Consider the following 13047-nt stretch of genomic DNA (forward strand, 5'->3'; position numbering starts at 1 on the left):
TGCCAGGTTGTGACGCAGTTTCTTACAATTTGAGTAAATTGATACTATTGGTTTAGAACAAAGCCAGTTAAGTATTTGGGGAAAATGTTTTGACACATTGACACCAGCAAAGAAAATGTCATATGTGGCAGAGAGATATAAAGAAATACTACATTGATTGAAGGTAATGATCGAAAAAACTACCTCGCCTAATTTACAGCTGTCATAGTGGATGAAATTGGAAGATTTGGATTTTGTTGTTGTCTTTTTTCTTTTAAATGAAAAAAGACCAAACCTGTTATAGTAAAAGCCTAATTTACTGAAGTGTGTTTTACTCTTGTACAATTCCCAGAAAACTGAAAAGTCATTTGTCACCCGTTTCCTGCAATGAACATTATTGAGCTATCTCCATCTTCCCTTTGCTGTGACAAAAGTATTTAAAGCCTTGACATATGCATTTTGATTCTAAGGCTGACAGGCACCTTTATACAGATGGCCCGACTATCTTTTTTCAACTCCCAGAGTTATTTAACTTTCTAGGTTTTGGAGAGGTTGTAGAAAAGATGCCCTGCCAATAATATCCACTTCCTAATATAGGGGAGCCCAGACAGATCATTCTTGGCCTTGTACATAGAAGAGTGAGCTTGAATCCTACCTTTATGAGGGGACAACTCCAATTCTGTATGCCAGTGGCATTTTTCCAATTTATAGTTACCTCAAACTCTTACAACTCTTGTTCAACAGAAGATGTAGTGAGAGAGGGAAATAGAAAGTCAGAGAGACAGAGACAGAAAGGAAGAGGAGAGACAGACAGACAGACACAGATGCAGTAACAGTCAAAGAGACAGACAAAGTAAGGCAGAGATACAAGAGGCATAATGTTGCAGTGGAAAGAGTGCTTGATTTTGGATTGGAAGAACCTAGTTAAAAATCTTCTAATTAGATGTCACTTAAACTTTAGGAGCCAGTTTCCTCATCAGTAAAATGGTGGTCTAAATGGTTTATAAAGTTTCTTCCAGTGGTCTCTGTCTCTCTGTCTGTCTCCCTCTATCTGTCTCTGTCTCTCTCTCTCTCTCTCTGTGTCTCTCTGTGTGTGTCTCTCTCTATTTCTATCATCTATCTATCATCTATCTATCTATCTATCTATCTATCTATCTATCTATCTATCTATCTATCTATCTCTATCTCAGTCTCTTTCTATCATTGTCTCCCTGTCTCTGTCTGTCTGTCTGTCTGTCTGTCTGTCTGTCTCTCTCTCTCTCTCTCTCTCTCTCTCTTTCCTTTCTCTCTCTCCTTCCCTCCCTCTCTCTCTAAGTCTATGATCCTGTGCTCCTTTGTAGCACCTAATTCCCATTGGGTACATTTGATATCTGAGCTGGCTTTCTGTCAAGATTATTCTTACCTTAGCCCACTTCCAACTTTTTGGATGCTATATGGTTCATGGACATTCCCTTCCCTCAACTCCTCCTTTCATTGGGTCTTTTCTATTCTTGCATTTAAAAATAATTCCTTCCACAAAATCCAGTAGTAAGAGCTATAGCATTAATGAAATGAAGGATAGCAATGTATCAATCAACAACCACTTAAGTACCTTTTAAGTGTCAAGGACTATGCAAAGTGCTAGGGTTACACTGACAAAAGACCAAACTAGTCCCTGCCCTTAAAAAGGTTACATTCTATTAGAAGGAATAACGTGTACACATATAAATATATTCAAAATAAATACAAATTTTCAGGAAGAGACACCAGGGAATCAAGAACACCTTCATAGTGAGTTTGACTTGAGCCCAAACCAATGCCTGAGGTCCTGAGGCTGAGGGGCTTATAGTTAACAGCTAGGTGGCACAAGGGACAGATTACCAGATCTGGAATCAAGAAGACCTGAGTTCAAATGTGTCCTTAGACACTTATTACCTGTGTGACACTGGGAAAGTCACCTAACCTCTGCTTGCCTCAGTTTCCTCATCTGTAAAATATGGATAGTAATAGCACCTACCTTCCAAGGTTCTTGTGAGGATCAAATGAGATGATCATTGTAAAGCACTTAGCACAGTGCCTGGCACCTAGTAAGCATTATATGAATGTCAACTATTATTAATAATATTATATTAATTAATTAATATTGTCAATTAATTAATATATTAATTAATATTATTAATAATTAATTAATATATTAATTAATTAATATTATTATTAATTCCCTTCATTCCCCATCCTCATGGTATTATTTCACTTTCATACCAATCAGCTCAAAATTCAAGTAGCTAACACCTTCTCCTGGATTTTCAGTACTAGTATTTTCTTTAATTTTCCAGGTTTCCTGCCTCCTGGATGTCTAATGAGAGAAAGTCTTTGTATATCCTCCTTCCTTCACCTACTTCTTCATTCCACTCCCTTATAACACTAGAACAATCCATTAATCTGAAACCTGTAAAGGATGTCAAGAATGACTAAGATGGGGAATTTTAGGTGTGATATCCATAGACTCCCAATTCCATAACTGAAAGCTAGAGAAACAAATTTTGGAAAGCTGAGATGGAATAGACTTTACTCTGATTAGTGAGTTAGAGTCTGAGGAAGTACATTCTGCTTTCACCCATAACTTCTAAGAGAAAAGACTATTCTCTATATGGACCTCAAAACTAGTTACTTCCCCAGGTTTCAGATTATGATATCTCCTTCTAAGCAGGCACATCTTACCCTAACTCCATAGTATCTGTTGATCAGTAGTGCCCAAAGTGGGAGCCATTAGACCCTTATGGGACCTTGACATGATCACAAGGGGTGTGAGATAAATCAATAGGAAGAGAAAATAGGTTACACATCACCTTCTTCTTAATAGTTAATTGTGGCCTTGTCTCCTATGTAGCCCCTTTATACCATCCCCTTCACCAGTTATTCACCACTTCCCCACTCAAGTTCAGTGCCACTGATGGTTTATTGTGGTTTCAGTGAGTGTTGGATACTCAGAATCTGCCCTCAAAAATCTATTCAGTCAAAATTCCTCACCTATGTTGTTAATGTATTTTTAATGGAATTAATGTTTTTTAATGGAATGGGAATATCTTTCTCATCCATTAATAGGCCTATGTGACCTGCTTAAAGTCACATGGAAGCTTAAGTCACATGAGTTTGAGTCACGTGAAGTCTGTGGTGGGAGAAATTTGCTGAATGGGTGGAACAGGAAGGGGTGGAGCGAGAGCAGAGCTGAGAGGAAGTTGGTCAGACTAATCAGAGCTGGGAAGGACAGAGGAAGCAGGCAGCTGGCTGTGAAAGAGAGAAGGACATTTTGCTTAGGGGAGCCTGTTTATGGGAAGGTCTCATAATGCATATAGATTTCTTGGTTACTATGATGGATTTCTTTGTTGCTATGATGGATTTGGTTTTCTGTTCTTGGGATTTGGCTTTTCGGTTTTTGAATAAATGTTTTGGTTCTATCTTCCACTTGGAAAGTCTGTTATATTTTGTGATTCAGAATTGTGCTGATGTATTCATAGCCACCACAGGTGCTGTGAATATTGCATTGTGGTTATGTCACCTTTTCTTCCAGTATTGTTCCCCATATGACATCATGGCTATGGAAGGCACTCCTTATCAGATGGACTCTACCCTCTGGGAGCAATGGCTTGTGAATAAGAGTTGCTACCCTCCTTTTCATTTGGATAAAACAGAGTCACACAGAATGATAAAGCACAAATAACTTGTGATCTGTATCACAGATCTCACTGCATTATTCTCTCTCCCCTCAACCCAGTCCCCTTTTGAATTACTCTGTGTATTGAGGTTACCATTATCCCTCCAATCATGTAAGTTCAAAACTTTGTGTCATCCTCAACTCCTTACCCTATGACACCTCCTAAATCCAATCAGTTGCCAAATCTGGTTGTTCCTACTGCCACAACATGTCTCAGATCTAGGGGTGTGCTTTATGTTTAGCAACTGGCTTCTCAGGAAAAAAAAGAATACACACACACACACAAACACACACACACATATATATGCATATATATGTATACATGTATATATATAGTATGTATGTATATATGTATGTTTTTTCTGAGAAGCCTGTATACATAATATATGTATATATGTGTGTATGTATTATATATATATATATATATATATATATATATATATATACACGCACATATATATACACCCACGACATACATTAAAGTTCAATCTGCATCATTAACTCCATATCTTTAAGTCTCATTAACCAACAAAACAATAAATTAAGCCCATATTTGTAGTATTTGCTGATTTTTGAGTTGTAAATATTCACAACAAAAATTTAATAATTAGGACAGAGCCAAGAAGGTGCAGTAGAAGCAGAGACTTGCTAGAGTTCTCCCCCTAAGCCCAGCCAAATGACTCTAAAATTCTGGAGCTGCAGAATCCACAGAATGACAGAGTGAAGCAAATCTCCATCCTAAGACAGCCTGGAAGATCAGCAGGAAGCATCTATAGTGCCACACTGGGAGCAGAGCACAGTCCAATGTGAGCTGCACTGGCACAGACAGGAACTGAGCAGACCTGGGCTTGGGGGGGGGGGGGGCTGAGGGAACTGAATCTCTTGCACCTGTGGTGGTTTGCAGACTTCACAACCCCAAAATGCTGAGGACAAATTGGAAAGTCGGTGAAAAAAAACCTATAGGACCTGTGTGAGAGAGTAAAATGGTCCGACTCAAGGCCCAGAGTGGCAGAGGGGGTGGAGGAGCCCATGGCAGGCATAGCAGTAGCTGGGACAGCAGCAGTGGCTGTTTCTGGAGCTCTAGACCCACAGATTGTGGGGGATCAAGAAGCTGACAGCACACTCCCCAATCCCCACTGGAAGCAGAGAACTACCTTGACAAAGAGCTCAAAAGTCAAGTAAATGGCTGGGGAAATAAGCAAAAACCAAAAAACAATTAATTGGCTTTAAAAATAAAAAGATAAACTTTAAATAACTACTTTTATCAACCTATTAAGTCATGCAGTTGCAAAGAAATTAGGGGAAAAAATACATAAAATTTTAGCCAGCCCCAGAATTTTACTGCTCAGGTCCATCTATTTCTCTTCACTCACAGTTTCTGTCCTCATTCAGGCCCTCATCCCCTCTACTCCAATAGTCTAAGTGGTTTTCCTCCCTCAGGTTTCTTCCCACTCCAATCCATCCTCTTCCCAACAATCAAATTGAGATTCCTAAAAAATATGTGACCTTAAACTCTACTAGTCCCTACTGACTCTAGGAGCAAATGTTATTTTATCATCTTGTTCTCTTTTTTTTATTTCTATTTTGAAGCTTTATAACATACATAATGGTTAATATAGAAAAACCATCTTCTTTTGCGAATACAAAACCAGACTGAAAGTCAGAAAAATATGTCAAGTCCTGTCTCTGATATGGTGTAAGCATGACTATGAGGAAGTCACTTAACCTCTTTGTGTTTTAGTCAGTTCTGTAGTGTTGCAAATTGTGGAGAAAGTGTCAGCCTGCATTGGGAGAGAAATTTCTTCTCCTGGGTACTCCTTATACCAATGTAAGCCCAGGTCCAGTTTCTATTCTCTATATTTATTAGCAAGGATACCACATTAGTAGGAGTATTCATAATGGCATTGAAGATGAAAGTGTCTTATAAACTGCAAAATGTTGTGAACAGAAATCTGCTAAGTATTTTCAGAAAACTTTTCTCCTCATGCTGAAATGATTTCTCCATTGTCTTTAAGCACAGGTAGATTTTTCCATGCCTAAATTTCCATGGCTAAATTTCCATGGCTAAATTTGTGGACCCATCTGTTCAAGTGGAAAGATGGAGACAGAACAGACCCATTGAACAGAATGAAATCTTCCAGGTTTATTTTTAGCCTTAACTTCTCCTGTCTCTTCTGGCACACATTCCTGGGTGTGCTAAGTTAAGGAATTAAAACAAAAAAATGATATTGCCACCATTTCAGAATATTATCCAGTGATGTCTGAATCCTGCACGTCTCTGGGCAAATTGTTTCATTTCTATGGAACTTGGTCTCTTAACCTATAAAATGAGGGGGATTGTGCTAGATGAAGTCTAAAATCTTTGTGTAGAATATGTGCTAATATGCCTGGGTGTGGTGGCACATCTGAGTCATTTTCAATTCACGGATCCTTAGCCTTTCTTTTTAATATATCATGAATTCCTTTCCTTGCCAATCTGATGACGCAAGCCTTTCTTAGAATAATGTTTTTAAATGCATAAAATGTTGCTTAGGAATATAAAGGAAACCAATTATATTGAATTATAGTTATCAAAATTTTTTTTAAAAATCAATTTTGTGGGCCCCCAGGTAAAGAACTCATATTCTATGTTTTGTATCTAAGATTCCTTCACATTCTAACCACCCAAAATTATAGGATTCTAATCTGTCCCTCAGTTGACAGTTTCCTAGTATCTGCCTTTCGCTCTCATTCTCTTTATCTTTTGATGAATTGCTTAGAAGTTTGCTCAGGGAAGACGTCTATGAACCGATGCCTAGTGAAATGAGCAGAACTGTGAGAAAAATTTATATAATGACATCAGAAATACAAAAAAAATAAAACAATGTTGAAAGACTTTAGAATTCTGATAGATGAAATGATAAACCAGAAATACACCGATTGAAGATGAAACGCATTACCTACCTCCTACCAGATACATGATGGACTTCAAATGTAGAAGGAGACATTTTAGACACTGTCAATGTAGAATAAGAGCTTTATTTTTAATTCCTTGTTGCTGTTGAATTTCAGGGCAGGGGGATGGGTGGAACAGGAGAAAGGAGAAATAATAAATGTCTGTAAAAATGAATGAATGAATAACCAGAAAAATAAATGAATAAAAGTTTACTTAGTAATATCATGCTTTCTATCTGAACTCTATTTTTTATCTCAGTAATTAGACAAAGAAAATGGTTTAATATATGGTGGAGGCTCTGTCTTTGAAACAGCATATTATGACAATGTAACAGTGACTGGTCCCCACTGCCTGAAGGCCAGGTATGTTACATCATATCCTTCCCCCAGCATTCTCTGGTACCCTTAAGGGGACTTGTAAGGATCTATTCTTTTCCATTGACTCAAGCCCATATGTATAATGTTCTGTTTTTCAGCTCCTTGTTATGTGTTTTCTTCCTCTATTAGAACGTTAGCTCCTTGAGGGTTATAATGTAAAGGGAATTTGAAGATCCTTTCTGCCCCTTAATAGGTCCATGTGACCTGCTTTGAGCTTTGCCTCAGCCTGCAGCTTGAGTTACATGGAACTAAGTGTGGGAGAAACTTTCCAAAAGGGTGGAGCAGGAAGGACTGAGCTGAGAGAGGGTGAGGCAGTGCTGGGAGAGAGCAGACAGAGCAGAGCAGATAGTGTGAGTGGAGAGGGATTGATTTTGCCTAAGGGAACTTGCTTGTGGGGAGGCCTGATGGAGGGAAGGCTTGGGGATGGCTGTGCTCCCTTTATTGGTAATGTGTATAAACTTTGTTGTTACCATGGTGGATTTAGCTTCCTGGTATCTGAATAAATATTTTGGTTTTGTCTTTGAGGAAGGCAGTTTATATTTTGTGAATTTACCCTGGAAGAATACATGCATATCCATAGCAGCTGCCGTTGGTATAGCATTGGAGTTAAGAGGGCTGAGATCATCTTTTTTTCCTGCCTGTATTTATATTCTCAGTGCTTAGTACAGTGCCTGGTGCAGCACAACACTTTCTAAATGTTTCTTGACATGATATCTCTACAACATCATTTGCATCTATCCCCCTCTCTTCATACAGACATCACTCTAATTTGGGCCTTTATCATCTTAACCTGACTCAATGGTTTCTTCAATAACCTGCTACCCAAACTGGAGGCATTGTAGAATCCCTGAACAGTAAGTCAAGAGTGCAGCCTGGAGAGGAAACATATAGTTGGCCTGGACCTTCTGCTTAAGATGGAGGTTCTGGGAAGAACCAGCCAATCTAAGGAACAGAACACAAGGGTGGTCTTCCAATGTCCAGGAGTAGAGTGAGCTTCCAGTGTGTAAAGGTTTCTAGGGCATTGTAGAGATAGACCAGGAGAGTCTTTAAATTGAGAATAACTGAAAAAACTTAGCAACTGATTAAACATGGGGGTAAGGGAGGGTGAAGAATCAAGGGTGAGAGAGTTTGCCAAGCTCAGGACCTAACTTGATTGTGTGGTCCTAAAGAAAAATATGGAAGCTGGAAAAAAGATACTGGTTTAATAAAGAAAGTCATCAGGAGAATCCTCCTGACTGAATCAGTAGTAATATGTAATGTTAATGTGCCAATAATGATGAATTGGCACTGAATCATTCATTTGGAAGAAGTGAAAGCAGCCCTAAGTCTAGGAGTGAAGAAGTCTAAATTAAAGTCCTAGCATAGTGCCTGGCACATAGCAGGTACTCACTCACCCAGCTGCTGTCCTTTATTCTCAAAGAGAACCAAAATGACATCACTATGTTAGTCAAGTTATAATGTGTCTAACTGTAGTTGATTAGACCAATACTATCTCTGAATGACCTACCACAGGTCAGGCACAATTAATCTATGTGAACATTTGGAGTGGGTTTTCTAAATCTGCACATCTCACTTTTCTTTTAAGTTACTTCAACACTCCCTTGCTCATAGAGCACAGTACTTTCTTTGGTGAGGGCATGCAATACTAGGCAGTATTGTGCCAGTATCTCCCATGTCATCCAATCAATTTCAAAATTCTTAAGAGTGTCCTTGCATTGCTTCTTCTGACCACTATGTGAGTCCTGGTCTTGGGTGAGTTCTCCATAAAATAGTCTTTTAGAAAAGCATATGTTCGTCATTCGTACAATGTGGCCAGCCTATCAGTGTTGTGCTCTCTAAAGTACAGTTTCAGTCAGCTTTTTCAATGAGCAGTGGGCCCCTCCCAATTCACCTTGTGAATCTCATCTGAAACAGAATCAGTACCAGGTGGTTTGCCACAGGAGAGGAACCTAATCACATTCAAAACCTCTTCTGTATTTGGAAATTTGGCTAGGGAGGGATTAACTTCAACCTCAGGTAGTCAGTGACTTCAGCATTGATTGATGACAATCTGTTGAGAATACTATGGAAGTGCTCAGCCCATTTCTCCAGGATCCTGTTCTTACCACTAATCAACAAGGCTCCATCAGCACTGAGTAGGTGGAATGCACCCTAGGTCTTTGGCCCGCAAACGACCTGCAGGGCATCCTAAAAGCACTTTGGATTATTACCATCAGTATAAAACTCAATTTCATCTGCCTTCCGACTGAGCCAAGAATCCTGCATATCTCTAAGTTTCACTTCTACTTTACTTCTGATGGAGTTAGACATTGCTTTTTTAGAGATGGATGAACCCTGTGGAGTTCTTGTTTTTCATTTAGCAGCTTCTGAATTTCCATATCATTTTCATCAAGCCAGTCGATGTTTATGAGTGTTCTGACCCAGAAGAGCAAATGCAGTGCTATACACCAAATCTCTGAAAGTTGCCCACTCTTTTTCTGCTCCATTGTTGCCAACTGTGTGTTGATTCAAGTTTCCCTCCAAGTTAGCAACAAACTTTCTGCTCAGAAAAACATTCTAATCTATTGACATTAAGTCTTCCAGTGGTCATTTTCACTTGATGCTGCCACTTTTGTTTAATTTGAATATTTAACTTGGAGAGGATAAGTCTATGATCAGTTCAATATTCTGTACCACACATTACTTTCATCACTCTCACATCCTGTCTGTTTCTTCTTACAATGACATAGTCTACTAAATGTCAATGTTTGCTGCAAGGGTACATCCATGAAGTTTTGTTACATTTAGATAAATGGAAGATCTTGTTGGTGACATTAGATTATGAGATACATAAGTCTTCAGGCTGCTATTTGGGTGTTATACCTGTTGAGTTCTCAATGCAACAAGAGCTGTTCATCTTTCAGGTCTACTGGATTTTTTGTTGTCTATAAATGTGTTCACATTCCTTGTACCAATGTTGAGTGGAATCATCTTTGCAGAAGTTTTTGTACATTTTTTTGCATGTGTTTTGACCACAAGGTAGGATCCCTACCTGCTGTGGTCAACAGGTCAGGGTTGGATAAGCAGATAATTTGGGGGAGGGCACCTTTTCTAGCTCCTTCCTCAGGCCAGGAGGTGAATCCTTAAAAAAAGTCTGCTCAGATACTCAAGCAACTCAGGGAGGTGCCAAATCTCACTGCTACTTCCAGTAAGAAGACTACCCTATGTCCTGGGCTGCTTATGTGCAAGGTTGTGACAGTGGCTCTCAGTGTATCTGCACCTGATGCTTTGGCGCTTCCCTGTTGCCCCAAGACTTTGAGATAGGTAAAAATGTTAAAATGGTATGGGTGATGTCTTTTGATTTGTGCATAAATTAGATTTATGACACAGAGTTGTTCGAAGTGGTCAGCCTCACTCTCTCTTCCAGAGTCATTACAGTCCAGTGGCAAGAAAGAATCAAGATGACTGGTGATGGCTCAAGATGCACTGGATGACCTTGGCATCTTTGATGTCTAAACAAGCTCTAAACATTCCACAGTATCTACTTCAAATATCTTCATAGCCTTTGGAACAAATTGTTCTCTTCCCCCCATTCCACCAGGGGAAGTCCTCACGTTCTTGGTGTAGACAGCCTTCAATTTTCCTATGGGTTTGAGACCGCTTGGTTACCCTCAACTTAGTTTAACCCATCTGCTAAAATGATTTACCAGGGTAGGACAGCTGTGCATGCTATAGCTTCTTGGAACCACAGAGAGAATTAGTTGGATCAGGTAGACACCAAACATGGACAGCAGCCTTGAAACGTGTTCAAAAGCCCTCACACCAAAGATACCAGTGTTCCTTGAACACATTCTACTGCCCAAGCACTCACTACAGGCTAGTTGATTGATTGACCACCTCTATCTAGCTGTGTCACCATAGATAAACCACTTCACGTCTCAGAGAATTTCCTCATATGTAAAATAAGGAATTGAACTAGATATTCCTTTCCAAATTTAGCAATCTATGATTCACTCTGGCTCTCTCATTCCTCTTATATGTGATCTGAGTTAAGGCAGAATGTGGCCACTGGAACACAGTAAAGCTAACTGCCCATTAAAAGAATTAAATTAAATGACCTTTGTTTCATTAGCACAGAGCAACTCTAGCCAACAGAGGTAATTAGCCATAAGAAATCTAAAATATTATATCTACCATTAGAAAAAAAGTTGGGTCTTAAAATTAATAAGATTAGGAGGGGGGATTCTAACCACTTCAGACACTTAATTGAGCTAATTTCTGGATTGCATACTGCCAAACTAAAGAAATCTTATTTTGGCTTTACCTGTCACCTTACTACATATTTTTTAAAGAGCTATCATGAATGTAACACTAAAAGTTTATTGTTTTGATTTTTCATGTAACAAATATATTTTATTACTAGAACCCCTCTTCTATCTTCCTCCATCCCATGTAGATCAAATTAAAAAATAAACATTAATTTCTCAATATGTAGCTATATAATCTAGTAGAATAAATTCCTACATTATTCAGTTCCAAGAATGTTATATCTCTTTGTGCATTCTAAGTTCATCATTTCTCTTTCAGAAGGTGAGTAATGTGTTTCATTTTCATTCCTTAGGAATTGTGGCTTATCTCTCAATTGATTAGAATTCTAGAGTTGTTGTTTTTTACACCCATAATGCATTTTGTAAATTATTCTTCTAGTTCTCACTTCACACTGCATCATTTTATAAAGGCACTCCTAGTTTCCTTTGAAATTGTCCATTTCATTATTTCTTATGACACAATAAAATATCATTACATTATACTTGCTGTTCAGTCATTCAGTTGTGTCCAACTCTTCATGATCCCATGGACTATAGCACACCAGGTCCTTCTCTCCTCTACTGTCTCCCAAAGTCTGCCCAATTTCATGTTCATTGCTTCCACAACAGTATTTACCCATCTCATTCTCTGTCATTCCCTTTTCCTTTTGCCGTCAATCTTTCCCAACATCAGGGTCTTTTCCAATGAGTCCTGTCTTCTCATTATGTGGACAAAGTATTTAAGCTTCAGCTTCATTGTTTGACCTTCCAATTAACAGTTTAAATTAATTTCTTTAAGTATTGGCTGATTTATTCTCGTCAAGGGACTTTTGGAAGTCTTCTCTAACACCACAATTCAAAAGTGCTCAGCTTTCTTTATAGTACAAGTCTCAAAGTCATACATTGCCATTAGAAAAACCATATCTTTGATTATATGGACTTCAGTTGGCAAGGTTTTGTCTCTTTTTTTAGCATACTGTCCAGATTTGTCATAGCTTTCTTTTCAAGGAGGAAATGTCATTTAATTTCATGGTTACAGTCACCATATGCAGTGACCTTTGAGCCCAAGAATATAAAATCTGACACTGCTTCCATTTCTTCTCTTTCTGTTTGCCAGGAAGTGATGGGACTATTTGCCAAGATCTTAGGGGTAGGAAGGTGTATTTTGGTTTTTTTTTTTAATTTTAAGTTTCACACCATCTTTATACTCTTTTACCCTCATCCAGAGACTTTATAATTCCTTTTCACTCTACCATCAGAGTAGTATCATCTGCATATCTGAGACTGTTGATACTTGTCCCAGAAACCTCAACTATGGTTTTTGATTCACCTAGCTTGGCATTTTGCATGTACTCTGCATATAATTTAAATAAATAAAGTGACAATATACAGCCTTATTGTACTCTGTTCCCAATCTTAAACCAATCAGTTCTTCCATGTTTAGTCCTAAATGTTGCTTCTTTGCCTATATATCAGTCTCTCAAGAGACAAGTAGGATTATCTGATACTCCCACCTCTTTGAGGACTTAAAATATCTTGTTGTGATTCATATAGTGAAAGGCTTTAGTGTAAATGAAGTAGAAGTAGATATTTTTTCCTGGAACTTCTTTGCTTTCTTCCTAATTCAGCAAATGTTGGCAATTTGATCTTGTTGAGTATGTTTTAATGGAAGTTCTTTTGGGGGGCACGCATTATAATAGGTGGTTGCTGAGGTCCCTTGCAAGTGAAATCCTGTAACTCTAAATTCTGAACTTGTTAACTATAATACACTGACTT

General features: G+C 38.4%; 1 long non-coding RNA gene across 2 annotated transcripts in view; it reads right to left on the reverse strand.

Moving 5' to 3' along the window:
• LOC140509271 (uncharacterized) overlaps positions 1-13047 on the reverse strand; it is a 201583-nt gene that overhangs the window by 93598 nt on the left and 94938 nt on the right. The gene's annotated exons all lie outside the window — the stretch shown is intronic.

Source organism: Notamacropus eugenii, chromosome 5 (genome assembly GCF_028372415.1).
Source record: "Notamacropus eugenii isolate mMacEug1 chromosome 5, mMacEug1.pri_v2, whole genome shotgun sequence".
Taxonomy (NCBI): Eukaryota; Metazoa; Chordata; class Mammalia; order Diprotodontia; family Macropodidae; genus Notamacropus; species Notamacropus eugenii.